This window comes from Vanellus vanellus (genome assembly GCF_965231255.1).
Source record: "Vanellus vanellus genome assembly, chromosome: 6".
In the NCBI taxonomy this organism is placed as follows: domain Eukaryota; kingdom Metazoa; phylum Chordata; class Aves; order Charadriiformes; family Charadriidae; genus Vanellus; species Vanellus vanellus.
Genome location: NC_138911.1, coordinates 38,273,858 through 38,293,080, shown reverse-complemented (window position 1 = coordinate 38,293,080; position 19,223 = coordinate 38,273,858).

Genomic DNA, 19,223 nt, shown 5'->3' with positions numbered 1-19,223 from the left:
CAGCTGGGGCTTCAGCATGTTGCCTGACTGAAATCTCTGCCCAGACTTTGGGCTCTGGATAGCTTTATGGGCAGGAGAGTCAGATATCAGATTGGTTTTGGACAAGTGTTTTAAAGCTTAGCTGCACAGTTAGTGGCTGCTTCCCACATTTTTTTTTAAATTGTCACAATACATCCAGGTCAGATTTTCAATTTAAATTGGAAAGTGTTCATTGAAAGGCTTCGGTGATGTGAGGGCTTCCAATTGGAGTTACCTTCTGAATATTCTACGTGAGTTAGAAAAATGCTCTTGAGGACCATTTTAAAAATGATATTTATAATAATTCTTTAACATTTACAATATTTTAAATAATATTTATGATATGTATAGCTTGATAATTGTTATGAAAGAAGAAAAATAATTTAGCAGAGATCCAGTTGATATAGAACAACTATAGTCCCGGTTTCTGTTCCTGCAGCATGTGAAGATTGCCATTCATGGTTTGGAAAAAAGTTTTCTCATAGCAGTCCATATTTATGCTACTGTACACAATGCTAACCATTTACCATTAAAGGTAGTTGTGATCTTAAATCAACAGAATTAATTGAGAATTACATGAGCATAGTGTAAGCAAGGTATAAATTTGTCTCCTGAGAGCAAAAGAAAAGAATAACTTATGGTGCATCCAAGAGCATTAGAGGACTTGGAGATAAGACAATATAGTATAATGTTCTCCAATTATGATTAAAATATTTTCAGGAGAAAGATACCACTGAGCTAGATAGGCTTAAATACAATACCGCCGCAAAAAAGAGAGTGACATCTGATACAATATTGACACTATAATTTTGCAAAACCCATTCCATAGTCATTTCAAGACTGAATACATGCCTTCCCTGCTGTTCTTTTTTTCTGTGATTATTTGTTTGGTTTCATTTGGTTTGTCTAGTTAGAATTTTTAGAATGGCAATGAGAAGAGATCTAAACTGAATGTAGGCATTGGGCAAGAATCCTTGCAGGATATTTCAACAACCCATATTGGATGTCATTGTTTATTTTAAATTTGAACTTAATTACTGTGAGATCCCAGGCTCTATAAAGACAATGAGTGCCATCTATAAATGCTAATATAAATCAATAAAGAGGGGGAGGTTAAATGATTTATGTTGGAGCTGAGCCACCATGTAATAACTGTTGCTCATTACAGCCTCAGCAATGAATGGGAAATCAAAACATTAAATAGTGCAAACAAGAAGACTATCCTATTTTGCAGGAAGTTTAAGATAGTCCATTCGTCCAGGTCATCCATTTTTATCCTATTAAAGGGTAGGTTAAATCTTGTATTTAAATAGACATCTTGCCTAAGAAAGGGCTGCTGGAGTTTGCCCAATGTTTCCATGACTTCGAGTTGTTGCCAACTTTGCCTGAAAAATAACAAAAGCAGCTGCCAAAACTGAACCATAATATTACTGCCAAATGAGTATTATAGGTTCAAGTTTTAGGTATGCACTGCTTTTCATATCTATAGTACCGTTGACTGTATTATTAATATTTAATTTTAATTGCCATATGTTAGTAAAATAGGACTTCAGAACTGTTTTGTATATCTCTCTTCAAGAATACAAGCAAATAATTGTACTTTCAAACATTGATTGGCACATCAGGAAGCATCAGAAGAGTCTGTAAGTAAGGCTGCATGGACACTTAGATCGAGAGCAGGACTAACATTTCTCTATTAGAGATTTAATTTCTTCTCCAAATTCATCAGAACACATTTTCAGATGACAATTGCACACTTTTCCTATCATTTTCTTAGTCACTTTGTTTTAATTAATTTTGAAGAAAAAAGATTTTAAGTGCTCTTTCTCCGTACACATTGTTTTAGCTCAAAAAAAAGGGAAGGAAAAAAACAGTCTCCCTTAATTTCATACAGAGAAAGTCTCAGAGTTACCCACTCTTTGCTATGTTTTGAAGAGAGACCATTTTTGAAGCTTTTTCTGGGTAACCGAGAGAAATTTTGTCAAGACTAACCAACTGAACTGGTGGAACAGGACTAAAATTGTTATCCTAATGTCCTTGTGGCATCAGGCTGTCAGGTGAACCATTTTTTTCTTCCAGGTACTATTATTTGAGTGCATTAAAATAAGAGGTGCAACCCCTCTGTAGATTCTGGAGTTACTGCTGCTTTGACTGTTTTGCATTCCAGGAGGCATTGTCACAGAGACTTGTGAGCATGGGACTGAGGGGCACGTGAACTATATCTGTGATATATAACTTTGTAGATGGGAGTATTTTACTTCAGTGTCCAGTCTTCTTACCAAATATGACCCTTTTGAGTAAAAAAGGGTAACAAAAAACTAAAACAAATTAAAACCCCAGAGACTATTTCAGAAGAAAGAGGAGAACCAGAGTTTCCTGGAAGGGAGGACATCTAGGTCACTTCAGGTTTTTTTCCTTCCTGCCTACCAGTCTGGACACTTCCCAAGGAAGCTCCCAGGGAGTCAGGCAAGTGCCGTTTTGATAATCCAGAAGAGCTGAGGTTAAAAGATTGTGCAAGCCACCGGAATGATTAACAGTGCATAAGAAAGTAAACGGTTTAGCCTTTTGATATCTCATTTGAAATGATACACTACTTCCTGTTCTCAGCTTCAAGTATGTATTATGTGCCATTAAATTGAGACACAGAGGCACAGACCATGAAAAGTTACCTAGATCAATACCCAGTTCTGAGAGAGGACTGAAGATATTCTTATCATTTACGAAAGTTCTTTGAGTAAGTTTTTGGCAAAAGACTCTAGTAATAGAAATTTCTCTACAGCTTGCTTCATAGAATCATAGGATCGTAGAATTGTTATGGCTGGAAAAGACCTTTAAAATCAAGTCCAACTGTTATCTAACTCTACCAGACCCACTTCTAAACCATGTCCCTGAGCACCATAACTAGATGGCTTTTAAATATATCCAAGGATGGTGATTCAACCACTTCCCGGGGCAGCCTGTTCCAGTCTTTGATAGCCCTTTCAGTGTAGAAGTTTTTCCTAATGTCTAACCTAAACCTCCCCTTGCACATCTTGACGCCACCTCCTCTTGTCCTATTGGTTGTAACTTGTGAGAAGAGACCAATGCCTACCTCTCTACAGCCTCCTTTCAGGTAGTTGTAGAGAGTGATAAGGTCTCCCCTCAGCCTCCTTTTCTTCAGACTAAATAACCCCAAGTCCCTCAGCCGCCCATCATAAGACTTATTCTGAAGACCCTTCACCAGCTTTGTTGCCCTTCTCCGGACCCTCTCCAGCACCTCAATATCCTTATACTGTGGCACCCAAACCTGAACATGGTACTCAAGGCGCGGCCTCACCAGTGCCGAGTAGAGTGGGACAATCACTTCTCTAGCCCTGCTGCTACACTATTCCTGATGCAGGCTGGGATGCTGTTGGCTTTCTTGGCCACCTGGACACACTGCTGGCTCATGTTCAGCCGTCTGTCAGTCAACACTCCCAGGTCCTTTTCTGCTGGGCAGCTTTCCAGCCACTCCTCCCCAAGCCTGTAGCGTTGTATGGGGGTTGTTTGTGGCCCAAGTGCAGGACTCGGCACTTGGCCTTTTTGAAGCTCATATATTGGCCTCAGCCCGTCAATCCAGCTTCCAGATACTTTGTCCCAGGCGTAAGTTCGCATCTTACTTAGAACATTTTTATTTGCTTTTTAATATTTCATTTTGCAGCAAAGTACTAGAGGTTACAATAATATCATTCTACTTATACCAACATTTTGTGTTTGAGGACTGTTTCAATCTGTCCTCTAGGTGAAATAAATCCACTTTTTTAGCCTCTTAATTGTGTCAAGTTTTCTAAATTGTGAGGTTTTTTAACAATTTGGAGTTCTCCCTTTTCCTTCCCAGGGAATTTTCCTCCATGACCAATGCTTGGACCTATTTTGATATCCTTTCGGGAAAAGGATTCTCTTTATTCAGGTGGGAGCGAAACTAATTCAGCTGAAGTAAGCTTTTCAAGGAAGAGAACCTCAATGCCCAAGTTCATACCTACTTGTCTTTAGGCAGTCATGGAAGCTGCTGGTCAGCTCTGTTGCATTTGTTTAGTAATGTCTAGCGGGAGTTCCAGAAGTTCGTCATCAGGTTTATGGAACTTCTTTATCAGTTGCTGTGATTTTTCTGCTAATGTTGACTCCATTCTTCAAGGGTGGGAGACTTTCAGTTATGTCAATAGGTGTTGATACTACATTTCGAGCTGTGCAGGAGTCAGTTCTTGAAACAATAATGTTGAAGACACACAAAGGGTCAGACAACTCTTTTCATTAACCTAAAATTAATGGTTCTAGTATGAAGTAGGATTTGAAGCCACAAGGTCTGTGCAAACACTCCCACTCTCCCACCTATCACTCTCCAAGCTGTCTGCACAGTTCCTGAGCTTTGAGGAGTATTTTGACTAATAGTGCTTTACACTTGAAGGAGTTCAAGTAACAGGCTGCTGTCCTGCTTCTAGCAACATTTTTTTGTCTGTCTTTAGCCTCCATTTTCCAGCATTCTATTCATTGCATGCATGAAAGGATATCTGTTTGGATACGTGAAATGATCATTATAGTAGTGTTAAAAACAAATAAAATCTCACCAACTGGCTGTTCTCTTAAACATGTGGTATCAGAGTGCTTCAGTGTGCTGTTCAAAGCAGACACTTTATCTGTGTTCATCTAATGAAGAAAGCCCCTTTACATTATTTACTTTAGTTTAGCTTAGTGTATTTCAAACTGTTGTATGTCAGAAATCCAAGATTAAAACATTATATTTTACTTGCCAGAGCAATAAATAAAAGAGCGAAGGGAAAATATTCTAGGAATTAAAAATATTTGACTTGTTTGAATGTACTACCCTGTGCAGTTTTTTGAAAGCAGCAAAAAGGCAAAAAATTATGTGGAAGAATGTAGGCAAGCCTGCTCTCCCTCAGCAAAAATGACACAGGATTTGCATTTCTGGCCAACTGAGTTTAGACTCATGTTATTTTATCTAACCTCCCTTTTCTCTCTTGATCTGCATGGGATTTTTTCCAGGTATTAGCTGATGATATCCAAAGGGTCTTGTTCTCCTGCTATATATTATGAACAACTTTCAAAGAAACACCTGGAGGTGCTAACATTGTGTGGTGACAGAATAGTACTGGAATAAAAGAGGGAAGAAGTTGGATATCCTGACAGTTCTGCAGTCCACCAAGTCTGTTATTTCTGTTCTGTCTCTATAATGGCTATAAAATATGAGCTGGGAGTATGATGTCTATGCATCCACTTCCAATAATTGATATGATGAATAATCTCAACCTTCTGACACTGCCTGTATCTCTTCACATCTCAGAAACTTCATTCATCAACCACATTTGAAATGTTTAAGTAATCTCAGTGATGTATGGAGCACTGAAACTCCCTTGTTAGGAATCTATGCTACTAACATTCTATCAAATTAAAAAGCCACTGAGCTCTTATGCATAAAATTATCATAAATTATCTCTGAAGGTTCATTGCTGTTTGGAATGTTTAATTGCTCACTCAGCTGAACTTCAGCAGCTCAAGATTATTAATCAATTTGTCAGAAGGTTTCTCATAACATCATCTTTTAGGCTGCAGTTATATGCGTGGAAAGCGCATGTGTAAGACAGTTTTATGCAGCGAGTCAACAGTAGCCATGCACACCTTTCCTTTCATTTATTTAAGAGTATTTTTAGTTGCTGATTTCTCACAGAAGGCTGGGAAATTGTAATTACCTCAGCCTAATTTATTTGGATGGAAAACTAGATTCTCCAAAACATATCTATAAGGAAGAATAGAGACAGATAATAAGCATGGAAATTTTGAAGCATTTAATCCTGGTCTAATGTTGACTGTTCTCATTACAGTTAATATTTCCACTAACTGAAGTAACAGTAAAGATCTTTTGAAAACGCCATACCTTAAGTGTACGTGAACAGTTTCTTCAGCCAGTTTTCTTACCCAAAAATGTATCTTTGCTTTAAAGTAATTTTTCATGGGAAAATTTGGCTTTGATGACATACTAAACCAAAGTATTTCATCTTAACTGAAATATATGTTTCATTATTTGTTCTGAAAATGTCTTTTTTTTGTATTTTAAGAGTTATTAATTCATCCTTTTTATATGGTTTTCTTTCTTTTCTTTTGTTTTACATATGCAACTGTGTATGAGACCTTATGAGAGGGGTGATGATAGTGTTCCTATTTCTAACTTCTTTCTCCCTGAAATCTTTTAGGAGTTCTTTGATACAGCACCATAGGATAGAGCATTCTGCTTTTCCTGCTGTAGAGAACAGAAAGGGTTTGGAATGGAGTAATATATTCAAGGATTCTTTAAGCCATTCCAAGTATTTTCTTAAGCTGAAAAGGTTTTAAAATAGAAAGAGTGGAAACATTATGGACATTATCCACTTTCTTCTACTCCATGAATGATCATCGTGCTGTTTCCTATGCATGTAGACAGACGGAGGATGAATGCTACCATATAGTTGATAAGCTTCTAGTATCTATTTGATATTAGGTATTTATGCAGTATGTCACACCATGGTATTTCTACCAAAAATTGAAAATGAAAGAAAGTATCAGTATTTTTTTCTTTGTCAAACTTCTTTAATAAAATTAATATATTGGAATGATAAATACTCTTGTGTGTCTAAGACATGTTTCCGGTATCAGCAATATGCTGAAAGCTAGCATTTCTTTTTTCTACAAGTATCCTCACTGTAATCCTTCAAAGCCTTTCTTAAAACATATGATGTCCATTAGCAGATTATAAAAAAGGAAACAAAACAGCAGTAACAAATACATTACCTCTCTATACTTTCTGACATCTGGGGATATCAAGGCACATCACAACAAATGCATAACAGCTCCTTGGTACAATGTCATCACCGTTACCCATCTCCATTACACAGAAATTCTAGCACCAAGAAATAAAGATTGTCGTTATCTTTGGCACTGAGTCAAACCCAAAATGATATGCTGAAGATTGGGCATGAAATCTTTTGAAGAAATAGGAAGAGAAGCCAGATCTTCAGATTCCCAATAACATGTCTTAACACATGAATCCTTCCTTCATCACCCTGCTCAACAGTGATGCCTTACAGATGAACAACTGAGCTGTGATTAGCTAGATTACAGACTCTTCAGTATTTGTATCTTTTTTTGTTCTTTGCACGATACAAGTCTGCCATAGCATATATTAGCAGTAGGAAAATATAGCATTGAGAAATGAGGAGATAAAAATGTTTAAAGTGCACCATGTATGTGGCAGATCACAACAATTCCTAGAAATGTTCAGTTCTGTAAGGTAAGAATATATACACTTTGTGTACGTGGTATTCTTCTTTCATGCAACACCTATTTATTCATTCACTGATTACTTCAAACCAACTTGGATGTGAACATACTATTATGGATGATCCCAAACCTGCGCGTACTTGGGTCTAGGTATCTCCTGACCTTAGTGAAAATAAACTCATCAGTAAGAATTAAGACTGTTGTCACTGTTTCAATAAATAAATTTGAGGATCAGACACCAGTTCTGCATATTACAAAAAAGGTTAGGCATCTCTGGCCGTATACAGAGAAAATGAAAGTGATGCTGTAATTAGCTCATCAATAAATTAATGGAAATAAATGATAACTAACATAGTTTGGGTGTCATGGAACCAGAAGGATATGTGTATAGTAAAATATAGAGCGAGACACATAATAAGAGTCCTCAGAGTTATTTATTTTTGTACTCTTCCTGTTAGTTTAATCTCCTTTTACAAATCCATCCCTCTTCTCATTTAAGCACGAAAGCTAAAATATCTCCCATTGTCATTCACCTGTTTAGACTAACTCCCTGGTAGTTAAGTTTCTTCATCATTTATATCAACTTTGAGCCTGAACCAGGAATTCCAGTGATGTCGGTGTCAGTCCTCCCATGTCCAGAGACAGATATACTACAAGTAAAGATTATTGGTGCAGATTTTGTCTTTCCATGTGTCAGAGCATCTAATGTAACACACAAATGCATGCTTGCATATCAGAAAGTGTATTAGCCTTTGATGTACATTTCCTTAGTACCTAATGCATTAATTTAATAGCTCAAAACACTCTGTTATGTTAGCACAGCTATGATATCTACTTTAGTGTATGCATGAGAGGTTATCATGCAATGTTTTCTAAAAAAAATAATTGTGGTATTTAAACAGAAAATGAATTACAGATAATATTCTGCGATCATTTCACGTGTAAAAATTTTATTGGTCATGAATTTGTATATAGTTTTAGACATTAAGGAGATTATTTATTTATTCTAGAAAATAAAATCCTGAATACTATATTTCAATTTAGGACAATCATTTATTTCACTGTCCATTTGAGTCAATCTCTGTTATTACAGATTTGTCCACGTGTATACCAACGAGTAATGACTTCCATTGAGAAAAATATAAGTGGCAACCATGCAAAAACCAGTTCCAAAACACTCAGTTCTCAGTGTCTTTTGAAACACTGTGCATCTACGCACTCTCAGAAGACTCAGAAGAGATGATCCATGCAGTTGTTTTCTGAAGCTTGAACTTGCATGGTCCCGATGAACATTCCAGGCTCTCTTGGAAACTCTTACGCTTGCCTTCCAGTGACACTGCGTGATGGCTGCAAGGGCAGCAGCTGCCTTACTGGCAGCTAAACAAAAGCTAACACACTTCTTCAGTTTCCAGCAGTAGTTATTTTAGATTCATAGGTTTAACAGAGTTAGCAAAAATAAGCTGTGCCTCCTATCATGCTGAAAGATAAGTGACTTGATGTATTAGTAAAGGAAGTGTTTATCATGCGTGTAGGACTCTCAGAAGAAGAAATCATACTGATTTTTTTCTCTACCAAGGGCCACAAAAGAAATACATTTTCTAAAGCAAATTCCTAATGCTTTTACACTATTGATTTTTCAAGCTTTTTCTAGAAACTAGAAACATTTTTATTTCAGAATGTATTAAAGACATTGAGAAAGAAACAAACTGTAGGAGTAAGTTGCTTAAACACTGCATGGTAAGGATGAATTAAGATGTTTTGAATACAAGAGAACAGATTCATTCAAATCTCTCTGGATGATGCAAGTCATCCAGAAAAGGACACAAACCAAACATTACTTTTTTCTCTGGGACATGTATCTGGCAGACATTACCCTTCTAAAAGCCGCAGGGACATTACTTTAGCCGTTTCCCATTGATGCCTCTTTCCTCTTTGATTCCTTTGAAATGCTTATAGCGAATTAAAACGGTCATTCCTTCATCAGATGTCCTTGGGAGGGAGTGTACGTGAGAGAAATCTTTGCATGTAGAAGAGTCCTGCTGGGTAATAAATCTCATACCTGAAAGTGTGGTTCTTCTGAAGAATCCTCCTAGTGATTCACAAACCCCTTCGGAAAGATGCTGATGTGAAGGGTGAGCAGACATAGGTAGCTTTATTTCTGACTGCATTCTACCCTATGTCTAAGAACATTTCAACCAGCCATGTTCACTTCCATGCTTAAGAACACGGTATTTTATTTTGTGTATATTCTGTAATGGCACTGCAGGCTACCCCTGCTTACCTTGACAGCTAGAATAGTAGTCAGTCATGAATTATTAACAGCAGGCTGTTTAGGCAGTTGGAGACGTTTTCATGAAAAATTAAAACAAATACATTTAGTGGATAAGATTACTTCCAGAGCTTATGCTTCTTGTGAAAAAGATGTCCCACAGCCAGGAATGGCGTGACAGAAACGTAGATCTTCTCACGCTGATCAAGTTCCATTGTATTCAATACCATCAAATTAGCAGGAACAGCATAGATGGTTGCTTGATTGTGTCACCTTCATGGCTATTGCCACTTCTCTTCTACATATCTGATAATAGTCCATACAAAGGGGGTCCATGCCACCAAAAGTGAACCTTAATTATATCCTTTGAGATCCCAAACCATCTCTTCTCACTGCCAGAAAGTACAAGTAAACCACGGTCATCTCTGTGCAAAGCCGGTTCTGATAAGAGACCAACCAGATGAACGTCATGCCTTAAAGCTGATGATAGCTGTTGAGGAGATGCCATTAACATGCTGGTTGAACAAAAAGAAAGATGGGCTGTACATATCTAATTCCAGCTTCCGCAGCTGGAAAGAAACAATATGGTGCAAGTACAATTTTCTGCACAGCTAGCAATGAATGGCTGGCCTTCGGCCCTGTGGCATTCCTGATGAACGCTATAGGTCTGCTGTTCTTTTCTGGCAGTTCAGTATGTTGTATCACTCTGTTAATAATGACTGTATGGAATTTTCTGTCATCTCTGATAGTGTCTAAAAGCTCTCTAAACTCTACAATGAGTAAAGGACTCAATCCTATAAAGCGCTGAACTTTCTTATATGTTAATTGTTCCAGTTACATTTAAATATTTTTGAGAGAAGAAAATTGGCCAGAAGCACTAGTTGGACAAGCGCTCTACTGAGTTCTTGACATTGTTCCACATAATCAGACATCAGTGTGGAAAGACTCCAAGCTTTCTTCTGCTGCTTATGTTATTTCAGTGGTACTTCCTTTGATTTACCCACGGAATGTTTTGTTTCAGTTAATGTTTATGATTGACTTCATGACCTAAGCAGTACAGAGAATATATTGAAACGTGTTCTCATTGTTTGTGGGTGTTGAGTCTAATTATGTCATCCATAAAAATAAACAATTTTGCATGTGTGCCAGAAAACAATTTTTTATCACGGCAATTCAGAACTTCATTTTCTTTCAGTTTGAGAGGAATAAAGATTTTTTACTGATCATTAGAAACCAAATCAATGCAGAAATTAAGATTTATCAAATTTTAGTAAGCTGAATTAAAAATTCTTATCTTAATCATTGAAATGTATCTGTTTGCAGATGAGAATTTTAAAAAATATTCTTTAGTTTATTCTTCATTATTATTTTTGGACATTCATGGAAAATTCTACTGTATGAATCATTCTGTGGCATTGACTCACTGCTAGTGCAAGTTGTTGGGTTTACAGGAGAAGCTTATTACAGACACAACATGCTCAATACTTTTAGAAAAAAAGTTCCTGATAGTCATTTTTACACAAGCATACACAAAAATTTCAGTCAGTTCTATATATCCTTATACAATGTACATATTTCAATATTATAAACAACTTTGTTCCCACTCTCCTTTTCCCTAAAAATGGAGGTATCTCTTTGAAAGAAATCAGATTAATATAGCTAGCAAGAGTAATTCCTTTACTTATATACAGGGCAGAAATGAGCAAGGTTTTCTTACGTATCAATGCTTGTGTTTAATACCTCAGTCAGTTTGGGAGACTTCTTTTTACACTAATACAGATAGACCTGTGTGTCTTGATGGTCTCACTCTAAGTATAAACTACAGAATCAATGCTATTTGACAGCCTGGATGTAAGATCCGTATATTTTAGGTCTCAACATTTTTTTAACAAGAAAATAGGAGAGGGGAACGGGAAGTCCCATCACTGACATGCTTGATCACCGACACACTTGAAGAATATGGAGCAAAATAAAGTTCTACAAGTGAAAAAATATCTGTCTTCACCACTAAATAATTAGTATTTTACTAAGGGATCTGAAATTCTGATGACATTTATAAACCTTAACATTTCTCGTATGTGTTTTTTTGTGTTATTATCACTTTACACACCCAAGAAAGCTACCCAACTGAAGATGATTGCCAAACAAAGATGAGGAAAAGGGGAACAATTTTATTCAGTTTAAGATTCTTCTGCTATTAGCTAAAGAAATAATTTCTTTAGACAATTTATTTCCACCTTCTAATCAGTCTGTCTACATCGTATGGCCTATTTCTTAGATGCGTACCAAGGAAAACAAGTCCTTGGGAAAGAACTGCAGAAGTACAGTAACAGTCTCAGGCATCTGCAGCAGATAACAGAAGAGAGATGTTGAAGCATGGAAGTCCTTGAAAACAAGAAAGCTTTTAGCCTAATACAACACACTGTGGCATCCTGAAGACGTATTAAAATTAGTGAGGTAGCCAGAGTAAGTGAGATGTTTGACATCAATGTTCTCTATTGACAATGAGACAAGTATGGATGTGAAGAAGAAATTGTTTAAGATGAAATAATGAGTCTGAATTAAGAAATTAGATTTTCAAAATGCATAGACAACATGTAAATAACAGTAGAATTATGATGACAACTGTGGCTTGATCAAATAGAAAGACAGCAAACTTCTGTAAACGCACTGTCCTGACTTGGGTCATATGCCAATGCAAAGTGTATTAAAACCAATGACAATAATAGTATCAGGAAGACAAAGTGAAATGGTGACCTGTCAATCTTCAGTTCTAGGAAAGCTTTGAAACACAAAATTGCAAAGGGAATTTTATTTTTTATTTCAAAAGCAATTTATTTTAGCAATATTTTCACTTATAAATGGATTCATCCTTGTTTAAGACTTAACGATTTACAATTTTGTTTTCGAAGACCAAAATAACACTGTTAGAATTACCACATAATACAGACTACAGAAAAGAATCCTTCTGTTGTCTATCTTCTTTCATTAAATGATATTTATGTAACATTAAGATGTAGTGATGTTGTAGGCGCAGTTTTAAGTCTAAATTAAGAACTGGGTCTTATTCTTTGATTTCTTTTTTTTTTTCCTTGACCACAAATAAAACCTAGTGCAAAAAAAAATTTCTCCTGAGCACCACTAAATCCCAATGTATGCTGCCTTTTGACAATTATGAGCACACTCTTAAACTTGACAGAAGAGATGATTGCATCTCTGTTCTATCCACTGTAGTGCTTTACTTTGTAAATAGCCCAATGCATATTAATTCTGTTCCTTTACTGCCACAAAGTGCATAGAGGTATCATGAAAACAACAGATTTCACAATGTTGTTTGAGTTGCACTTTGTTTGAGTAACAGCTATGCACTAGCTATATTATTTTATTTTTGCCTTCACCTGACTGATTCCTCCACACACAACCCCAACATAAGTATTGACTGTTATTACTGTACATAAGTGATAAAGTGATAGTGATGAGCAGCAATAGATGTATATACACACTGCATTCTACTTGGAAGTCTCCAGAGTTTAATGCTGAAATGCAACCACCTCAATGGTGAAAATCAACAGCTGATTAAATGCAAAACCAATTTAAACAGGAGTTGAAGATTATTATATGCAACTGAAAGAGTAGGCGGAACTACAGGCGAATCAATGGTACTATTCTTCTATTCTAGCCAAAAAAATGCTAATATTAGGTTTTATTGCCATTGTGCTTTTCCCTTTGCAGACACAAAAAGAAAAAGGCCCTTGGCAGTAATTAAGTATCTTCATATCAGTTTGACCCAGAGACAGGACAGTATTTTAAAATAGCTGTGTCTGTTCATAAATTACACTTTATATATACTGTCTCACAATAAAAATGACAAAAATTTCATTCCTTAATAATCTGGCTTTTACACGTATTCGGTTAAGAAGGTGATTTTTTCTGTTTGTTTCTTTTGCTTTTTGAAAGAGTCTTAAACAATTGTCAGTCTGAATTCCCTCTGAAATTGTGGCTTACAGAAGCAGAAAAAAAAATAGGAAGCTTTAGTTGTACTGAAATGACTGTGAAAAGATTAACATGTTTAGATTCCTTTTAACCAAAAAAGTAATTTTGAATTCATGATTTTAATTCCAACAAGTCTGACTGTGGCCAGTAGTTTGGCATTAGGATAAAGTTACCAACTGCACCAGTAACAATACCATCTTATAGAACACTAAGAGCAAGATCAGAAAATGGAAAATACATATAGAAAAAAATGTGCTATTAAGTAACGTATGAGCAGCATTGCTATTTGGAGCCTTTTTAAAATGATTTCAAAGGAGCATTTTGGAGGATAAGCCAACATGCATAAAAAGTGTTGATAAGTTTTCAAGTTAGATTCCACAGCCACATGGCTTTTGTTCATGTATTTTAAAGGGACAACAGCAAAAAACCCCACAGTTAAATATGGCCAGCATGTCTTTTCGTAAGATTCACACAAATAATGCGTAAAAAAACTTAGGAGAAATCCTGACCCTATTGATGAAAATGTTTGCACTGGGTTCAGCATTGTCAGGATTTCATCCCTGGTACTTGCAATATGGTGATTAACAGGTCTTTTCTCTGTGGTGCCTGCGTAGATGTGCCTTTAGTCTGTTTTTCAGCCATAATTCTGCCGAGTTCCTTACTCAGAATGATATGGCAATACAATAACTTGTGAGTTACTCAGGGTATAATTAAACACAGGAAGAAGGGAGGAACTGCTATATCTTCTCTGAGTAGTCAATATAGTTTGCAAACTTGAATTCATATCAGTCTCTCCAAGAAAATGATGTTGACACACAGTGTTCATTCTGAATTTCTTTGTATATAAGCATGTTTGAAATAAGGACTTGGCACTTCTGAAATTATTTCTTTTGGTTCATATTTTAGAGCTTCCAAAGTCCAGACCTGCCATGCTGCTTAAAGAAGAATAAGCCTGAATGAGATAATCCAATGCTAAAAAAAGCTACCTGCTTCCATCCTGCATCAGAATCAAACAGACGGGCTTTTCCTTGCAACTTCTACATAGAGCACAGGAACACTGGCAAACAGATTTCCTTTATCTTGAGGAAAATTTCCACCTGGAAAGCAATTCCATGCAAAATATAATGTGCAACTTCTCAGGTTCAACAATGCCTATCATGAATTATCAGAATTACACTACTTGTAATACTAGTGTATGTGGCACAGAACTTGACACCGTAGCTGTTGTGCTAAGGAATGCAGGTTAACCTAATGTAAGGGTAGTGTTTTAACCTGGGAGGTTATTTCAAATTATTCAGCCATAACTGAAAAAGCAATTTAGCCTTCATTATGTTCTTGTTAGGAAAGCATCTACTGAAAAACGTTGGACACTAATTGCTAAACAGGCTCAGACTTGGAGCCTGTTCAGTCCAAAAAGCTATTTGCAGTGTTTTATCTTTCATATGAAAGAAGAAGAACTTTATGTAGCTGGAGGACTTAAGATCTCATACAGAAGCTGTTTTAAACCCTGAAGAATTGCTTTAAATGCTGCTCATTTTTTTGCCTTTTTTTTTTTTTTTTGAGTAACAACTATGCAACCGTATATTCATATTGTCTGCACAAATGTCCTCTCCTTTTTTAATCCAACAGTTTCTCCTGGTAGTGATTTCCCCAGCCTAGCTGTAGAGATATCAATGAAAAGTACTGGTCTTCAATTTTGCCATGCTCTAATTCTGCTGAATGGTCTCATTCACCAAATTGCGGCGGTTTTCCATCTCTGCCCACATTCACTTACAAAGTGAACCACTCCGGTTTGAAAGCCATTGTCAGGCAGCTGTGAGGGACATGGTGGCCCTGGAGCAGGCCCATTAACAGCTCCCAGCACTGCGTGGGGATAAACCTGGTCCAGGGTCCAGCCCAGGGCTCCAGTCAGGAGCAAAAGGAGAGACGGGACCCCTGTGGGGGTCTGAGGAGTCCCCCCCCGGGAGAGGGGTCTCAAAGGCAGGCCAGGAGCGGGTGCAGACCGATTCTGACAGAGAAGGGTCCCAATTCTGACCATACACAGAAGTTTGTGACTCTGTTGACTACTGCTTAGTTACTCTTAATTTGTAAATGGGAATATGTAAGAAATTGGTCCCATTTTTAAAGGCCCCTTCCAACCCAAACCATTCTGTGATTCAATGATCTTCTGATGGGAGGAACACACGCATACAAGTGTACAAATTCCAGTGAAAGATGCTTTCTATCAACACAGTATGTTGTGGTATAATGAACAATTCTGAGGCTAAAGTGTAAACGAACTATCTTTAGAGTGAAAAGTAGCCTGATCACAGTCACAGAAGGGGCTAATCACCTGACTGAGGGAGAATTTCTTGAGAACTTAATTACTGACTTCTGAGATTCTTCCAACAGCACAGAATGACAAGTCTGTGTAGTGCCACAGGACATTTCTCAGGTAATTGAACAATGGGAATAAGACAGAACATGATCTGAGCTTTCCTTTTACATTCTTAAACCAAGATTTCATGCGAAGAATAAATAACATAGGTGATCCCAGAAAATACATCCCTGTGAAATTGATTCTCTGTTATCAACTGTAAGCTGTTTGTTGGCGGGTTTGTTGCTTATTATCTCATCAGTAATGTAATTCAGGAGAGAGTTATGTCTTAGTGACTGTCTTCAGAGAAGTCAGACAGAAGATAAAACCTCCAGTCTTCATGGCCAGAAAAAGGTTTCCACTTTCTTGTTAATGCAGAGAAATGCCATGGAAAGACACAATAAGAATAATCTTACCTAAGTTTAGTCCTCACAAAATGTCAGAAATGCAAATATGTCTTTGTTAAGCTGAAGCCAGACATCTCAGTAAAGTCTTTATATTAGTCCCTGGCACAGAGCATTTAGTGACTCAGCTGCAGCAAACCCACAGTTAAAAGCAGCAAACAATTCTCTACTGTAAATTTGGGCCTGGCTGCCCTAAGTATCCAGCTGTTAGATGAAGTTTACATTAATAAAATGTTTGTCCCTACCCAAGGGCTTTCTGTGTAGCCTGTATAAAGAACTCCGGAAAAATGAAGAGTAGATTTGTTCCTAGCAGGCAGGAAGGAAGTTGTCAGGCGGAAAGAGGATATGGACCTGTTTGCATGCAAGGGTCAGTATTTGGTTGCTGGATATTTCCTCTGTGTCCACACGACAAGAAAACCCTTAGTTTCCTGCACTGGACAAATAGCAGGAAAGGGTGTGAGACTTATTGAATGACATTATCATCTTATAGCCTCATCGGTGAGGAAGGCTGCTTATCAAAACTGATAGCAAAGAACTGAATTTCTGGACCAGACATAAACAGCTGAAATTGTCAAGAGGTTCTTATTTCACGTCTTTAACACAATTTAGTTAGCATTCTGTGCCATTCATTTCTATAAGTTCATTAGCTTCTGCCAGCTTTTTATTCATCAAATGACTTAAACTGGGTATGGAAAATATCTACAGAATCGGAAAATATCTACAGAATCAAACCTTAATGACTGTGGTCCAAGCAGGGATCCGAAAGACTTCAAAAGCCAAAATTTTTAAAAAGCAGCCTCTTCGGGACTCTTTCTGTTGGTTTTGCTTGGGTTGTTTTAAAGTAAAACTGTAAAGACATTAAAGACTGGCAGGAATCTATCCCATTTGCTTGTTTGTGTTGAAAAGATGAGCATACTGCTCACCAGCCAATAAATAAACCAGCTTCAGAATAGGAGCCTGATCCTTGTAATATTCAATTCCGTGTTAAATACTTACAAACTCAACTTATTCCACTCAGGCCAGAGCAGTGATTTGTGCTAGTCAAAATTTTCGTGTGCTTGCAGGAAAGGGCATATGATTAAACCTGCAAGTCAAGTGATTGAACTATCCCTCTATTAGTTTACTTGTGAAAATGATTTTTTACGGAATTTGTTTACCCTTTTCAAATACTTCTGGTCTTTTTACAAAAAAAAACATTGACAAAACACATTCAAGTGCAAAATGCAAAGACTTGGAATTGTACAAAATTGGCTTTTAATGCTAATCATCAAAGAAAAGTCCAGGTCTGCTACTTTATTTCAGACTTTCTAACCTCTTCATGTATGAATGGTGGGAATACGTATGTAACATGAAGCTATAAATCTGATTTGAATTATTGCGTGCAAAAAAACAGTGTAAGTTAATATCTATTTTATAGCATTTAAGTAAAAAATTGATATGACTTAATAGAACACAGACACATTTCCTTGTGGTATTGGAGAGTCATTTGTATTTACTGAATGCTAAATTACAGATTCTGTATGGAGCTGGCTGTGGAACATAACGCAATGTACTCCATCAATACGTTTTTTCACACACACATGTACACACATATGCGTATTTATTGCATTAATCTACATAATGGCAAACAGACTTCAGAAACTTGCAGGAGGGGTCATTCATTTACAGCAGATGAGGCAAAGCAGGAACATGATGAATTGGTTTGTAGGCCCTGAACTGCAGAGACATAAATAAAGTATCCTCTAGGCTACACTGGGGATCTAGTTCAAAAGAAGAAAAAAAAGAGAAAAGGATGATGGAACAAAATGTATTCCTTTCTTTGTTATTTGGTGCAGTGTTTTCTCCAACACATACCATTTAACTGAGAAATGTTCCTGCGCAATCATAACTTTTAATGCGTACAGTATGATAAACATTGCATTTTCACCACTTCATCACTTCCACCACTACTGCAACAATAAACAAGTTTTCTTCGGTTATTTTTATATATATATATGTATATATATTTATATGAACTAATCTGACATCACATGTACTTTACAGTTTCATATATGGCCAGTATCATTTATATTCTTAGGCAGTTTTAAATATTGATAGCATGATATGTGATGGAATTCTTTCACAGGTAAGACATCTATGTTCTTCCATTTTATCATTAATACCATAATAAGATATCATGTCCCTTTGTGCCACAAACATACTAGGCAAGCTGGTTAATAAGGATTTAATTTATAGCGCAAATCTTTCACAGCATAGAAATTCCCTAAACCTCATCATACTTAACTGCTGTATTCAGGGGAAGTTAGCTGTTTCCTTAGATTAATAAACAGAAAAAGCTATACTAAGTAAAGTAGATAGATACACAGTACTGTCTATGGGAGTGCCATAGCATAGGTGTTGTTTCATTCAGGTGTAAATCTCCACAGAGAGAACGAGTCCTGAGGTCTTTCAGAGAAAAGAAAGAAATTAAGAATGCAGGGGGAAATCTCTAACTCTTTTATATCTGCCATCTTGAATCGTATCACAGCCGTGTTTCCTCCCCACCCTCACAAATCCAGTGGATAAACAGAAGATCTGGTATATCAAAGCGGCAGTAGTCGAACACAATCATTGCAACTTTAAACTTGCACGTGCTTCCTTTCAAAGCTGATAGCCTCCAAAGCATCGCAGAGAGGCACAATGTTATCTTCACTGCTCCTCTGAAAATTTAATGTGGCTTTTTCATAATGGCCCCATAGGAAAAGAGGTAGTGGCTATGGGAGAGATTCTTCCTGCTCTGTTTTGAAAAAAATTGCAACAGATCAAAATCAAGGTAACCCCTGCAGCTAGCCCTGATCCTTTGGAAACTGACATAAATCACATCAATTTTGTTGTGTTCTGACTTATCTGAAGTAGA